At 36.7% G+C, this 5,636-nt stretch overlaps 1 long non-coding RNA gene across 2 annotated transcripts in view; it reads left to right on the top strand.

The window, feature by feature from the left end:
• The window catches only part of LOC115216822, a 14,140-nt gene extending 9,765 nt beyond the window's left edge, over positions 1-4,375 (top strand). For both annotated transcript variants that reach the window (XR_005001000.1, XR_003882095.2), the window contains exon 4: positions 4,273-4,375. This is a non-coding gene — a long non-coding RNA (uncharacterized LOC115216822). The remainder of the gene's footprint in view (positions 1-4,272) is intronic.
• The last annotated feature ends 1,261 nt before the right edge of the window (positions 4,376-5,636 follow it).

The following is a 5,636-nucleotide window of genomic DNA, read 5'->3' on the forward strand; positions in this document are numbered from 1 at the left end:
GATCTGGGAATCGAAACCGCGATCCTCCAACTGCGAGTCCACTGCCCTAACCACTGGGCCATTGCGCCTCCACAAATAAATGCGCCCTTTTAAAGCCTAGCCAGGCTCATGGGCCCGGTTTCAATGGTATATGTGTTCCCCAGCTGGACGGAACGTCAGTCCATCGCAGCATTACTCCTTTTTGCTAGCTGAGTGGACTGGAGCAACGTGAAATGAAGTGTTTTGTTCAAGAACACAACGCGTCGCCCGGTCCAGAAACCGAGACCACAATCTTATGATCATGATACTGACACCCTAACCACTTAGCCACGCGCCTCCACTGTTTCATACTTTTATCTATTGCTTATGAAATTGAAGTTGACGTATTACTTAAACGCTGTAGGTTGATACTTAAGCATGAAAGTGTCAGTGGGATGCAGATTTGCAGAAGAAAGATTAGCCAAAGGTTGCACTATAGGATTAGAGTGCTCAGTAGGTGTAGACGGGATTGCGAAAAGAGGAGTGATGGGTGAATAAGGTGGGAAACGGCTTATCCAAGTCGTTAGAAAGTACTTAAATAACCTTTAAATGTTCCAAGAAAAAATTGTTTAAATTTCTTGACCTTTCCAAAGATATTAAAATAATTTCAAAGCTGTACATGCTTGGCGAGTGGCTTGATCTGAGACCGTGTGTTAAGGCTAAACCAATTAAATTACAAAACAGACATTCTATCCATATCACACACAAACACACACACGCATGCATAAATATATGACTGTATATATCTATACATATACATGGATATCTGCACGTGCGCACACACACACGCACGCACACACAAACACACACATAAACCTTTTATTTATTTCAGTCGTTAAGCTGAGGCCGTGCTGGGGCACCGCCTAGAAGAATTTTAGTCGAAGGAATCGACCCCAGAACATTTTTTCTTAAAGTCTAGAACTTATTTTATCAGCCTCTATAACCGGACCGCTACGTTACGGAGAAATAAACACACCAACACCGGTTGTCGAACGGTGATGGGAGACAAACACAAACACACACACAAATACATAATACATACATAAATATATGTGTGTGTGTGTGTGTGTGTGTGTGTATTGGCCTGTTCGCTTAGCCAGCGGGGTGGTGTCATTTGAAGGCTAAAACAATGCGAAACACTTTGTTACCAGCGATGTGTAGCAACATCTGATAGCCTGGTCGGTCACGTGATCACGTAATATATATATATATATATATATATATATATATATATATATATATATAATCACAATAAGGGTGAAAAAACTGAATATTAATTAATAACATCAATTTAAAACACGAAGTGGCCTAGCGTAAAAAAACTGTGATACAGTAAAAATTATTAATACAAGTAATAAGAGAGAGACCACATGTGGTCACTCTAACGCTAGAAATAGATCCGCAAAGGGAATCCACCACTAAAGAATTGTTCTCAAGCATTAATTCAACATGCCAAGAATGTAAGCGGGCAGGACAAATGAAAAATAACGAAAAAATAGATTAACTCTATACAATTGTTTCATCGTTAATAGATTGTGTAATTTTACTTACACAATCATTTTCGAATCCTCAGTAGAGTATATCAAAAATATAATTTGCTGAACCGAACGCCAAAATCCATACGAAGCCGAGTAAAGGCGAACGGCACAGCCGATTATATTTGCAGTTACGTTCAAATATCCTCATTTTTGGCGCGTTGAAAAATACCGGATGTAAATACTATCCCAGTAATTTACTGCCGGTTTGAGAACATATTAATTTATAATTAAAATCATAATAAGGGTGAAAAAATTGAATATTAATTAATAACATCAATTTAAAACACCAGGTGGCCTATTCTTGGCGTGTTGAATTAATGCTTGAGAACAATTCTTTAGTGGTGGATTCCCTTTTTCGGATCTATTTCTAGCGTTAGAGGACCACATGTGGTCTCTCTTATTACTTGTATATTATATATATATATATATATATATATATATATATATATATATATATATATATATATATAGTTAATCCAAGCATGAAAACACAACAACGCGAAGACGTGGAAACGTATAGTGTTATTGGACGCTCAGGAAAGGAAAGAAGGAGGATTTAACGTTTCGAGCGGAGCTCTTCGTCAGAAACATAGAAAAAGAAGGTCCAAGGAGCGAAGACGGAGAAAGAAAATCGCCAACGATGCATACATACATAAATACATACATACATGACATACATACATACAATATATACATACATACATAATATATACATACATAATATATACATAAATATATATATGTATATATATACATATATATTATATATAATATATATATTATATATATATATATATATATATATATATATTCCGCACGCGCCAGCTTAATTTAATTCGTCCTTAGTCGAAAGACACCTGTTGTTATGTCCTGTCATTTGTATTTGTGTAACATTCTCCGTTTATTTTCAGTCCTTGTTTTCGTATACATTCGCTGCCTTCTTCCAAGGAATCTAATGCTCTTAGCTTAGTTTTTTGGGGGGGCTGGCCAGATTGGAGCAATCTCGAGAATAACCAGCTGAAATTGCAAAGATAATCTGGAACTCGACTGAGGAAAGAAAATGATCCCTACTTGTTTTCTTGATCCGTACTTGTATCGTCAATCTGGATGTTTTGTTGTCCCTTTTTTGTATCACCTAACTGTTTTGCGTTCTTGTCCCATTTTGTGTATATATATATATATATATATATATATATATAGGGATTACAAAATCCTGGCAGATATCAATAAAGCACTCAGTATTAAAATAATTTGGCTCACAATATTCAACAATTACACACTTGTGAATGTAAGTAGAATACAGATTCCGAGTAAATCCTCATGCGTGACAGGTAAGTCCAGATATCCTTTAACAGAATTTTGAGAAATTCAAAATATTTGACACCAAAAATTTCGTAGAGAAAATTACATCTTTATTATAGATCTGTAACGGCAAATTTATTTATGCATGCATGTGAGTGATAAGGATAGAATGTCTGTTTTGTAATTTAACGGCAGTTGTAACGTATGCATTATGATATCTGATATATATATATATATATATATATATATATATATATATATATCTATATATATATATAATATATATATATATATATACGACAGGCTTCTCTCAGTCACCGTCTATTAAATCCACTCACAAGACTTTGATCGGCCCGAAGCTTTAGTAGGACACACACATACCCAGACACTATTGCATTCAGTTTTATTTCACGATGGTGTTGTAAACTAGTTTCAAATTTTAGCAAATGGCCAGCAAATTTCGGAGGAGGGGGTAAGTCGATTACATCGACTCCAGTGATCAACTAGTACTTATTTTATCGATCTCGGCGGAATTTGAACTCACAACGAAAAGACGGACGAAATATAGCTAAACATTTTAGCCGGCGTGCTAACGATTCTCACCTCCCTGCTTTGATGTTGTATATTGAAAAAGTAAAAGTCAAAATATTTTGTCATATAGGTGCAGGAGTGGCTGTGTGATAAGTATAGACGCATGAGTGGCTGTGTGGTAAGTAGCTTGCTTACCACCCACGTGGGTTCTGTCCCACTGCGGGGCACCTTGGACAAGTGTCTTCTACTATAGCCTCGGGTTGACCAAAGCCTTGTGAGTGGATTTGGTAGACGGAAACTGTATGTGTGTGTATATGTTTGTGTGTCTGTGTTTGTACCCCTAACATCGCTTGACAACTGATGCTGGTGTGTTTACGTTCCCGTAACTTAGCAATTCGGCAAAAGAGACCGATAGAATAAGTACTGGCCCTACAAAGAATAAGTCCTGGGATCAATTTGCTCGACTAAAGGCGGTGCTCTAGCATGGCTGCAGTCAAATGACTGAAACAAGTAAAAGAGTAAAAGATATATTGTCGACCTGTCCATTGATACTCTGTTCCGGTGCTGTAAATTCCGCGTGCTATTATGACACTTGAACTATACTGGAACTATAGTGCTTAAATAATTGGTACTTTGGCATGCAAAGCTGATACGTGTAGGGACAATGGAAGACAAAACGGTTTGCTGAGCTGTAACTTCGAAGTTAAGTCTGCTCTCACTTAGAATTACAAATATTGTAGTAAAACACTGGGTTCAAAACAGTCATTAAAAAGAAAGCTCTGCACTCCACCAGCCCGCCCGCATACCCGCTCATTATTGTCTTTATTCGTATTTTAATAATTATTCTTTAGAAAAATTTATAATTCTAACTTTCTATTTTCAGGCAGAAAAAAATTTAAAGACTTAAAAGTGGTTGAGAATACTCAGAACCAATGATGGACGGATAGAAAGGATGGTGCACAATAAAAGCTCTTGATTCACATATACACCTCGTTATTGACTTATGTTTACAACTCTCTCTTTCTCTCTCCCTCTCTGTCTTCCTCTTTCTCTCCCACCGTCTGTCCCTTTGTGTATATATATATATATACATACATGCATATATATATATATATATATATGTGTGTGTGTGTGTGTGTGTGTGTGTTGTGTGTATGTATGTATGTATGTATGTATGTATACATGTATACACATACAGAATACACACGCATACATACATACATATATATATGCCCTCTGTCCGGCATTCGCCATGACAGATCGCAATCCACTATACCTTTTTCTGTTTTCTCTCCCTGTTTATTTCTGTGTTCCTTTCTATCGAAGGGCGTAGTCTCGAAACGTAAAAGACTTTCTCACTTCCCGAGCGTTAAACTAATACATCTGTTGTTGTTTACACACCCGTCTTCGTCTTTTGTTTTTATGTATTTCCACTAATTCATATATATATATATATATATATATATATATATATATATATATATATATATATATGCAATCTATGTGAGTGTCTTTTCAAAACATTGTCTGGATTAAAATTGTTAGAACAATTTCACCTAAAATGCTTTCATCGCATTTTAAACATTAAATGGAGTTCTTTTACTCCAAACACAAATGTCCTTGCGTCTGCGGGCATCACTTCAATTAAATCAATGATTCTGAAAAACCAAATGAGATGGTCTGGCCATATTGTTAGAATGGCGGATGAACGCATACCCAAACAGCTGTTTAATGACGAGCTTGCAGAGAGAAACGTTATCAGTGTAAACCTAAAAATAGGTTTAAGGACGGCATGAGGACCACCATGAAGTCATTTGGAATGAATCCAGAGGACATAGAAACCCTTGCTTCGGATCGAGCTGGATGGCGAGCAAAAGTGTGGAGTAGAGCGAAAGCGTTTGAAGAGGCCAGGATAACGCTTGCATGACTCAAGAGAGATTTAAAGAACATTGTTATGATCGTGAAGGTGAATCACAATTACCTCTTTGTGTGTACAGTTTGTGACAGACAATGCCTTTCTTTTGCCAGGCTGAAATGTCATTTGCGGACCCTTGAAAAACTAACCTCCACCAACTTCTGCCTATATGTCAATGCACACATTTCAATGGCATGTATGCCATAAGGTCTACAAATCTAACGCAAGCCTCAAAATACATTTTAAGATCCACAAAGATCAGAACTTAACCGCAGCTCGTGGTGGTTCAAATCGGATATGCAATCTATGTGAGTGTCTTTTCAAAACATTGT

Source organism: Octopus sinensis, linkage group LG10, assembly GCF_006345805.1.
Source record: "Octopus sinensis linkage group LG10, ASM634580v1, whole genome shotgun sequence".
Lineage (NCBI taxonomy): Eukaryota > Metazoa > Mollusca > Cephalopoda > Octopoda > Octopodidae > Octopus > Octopus sinensis.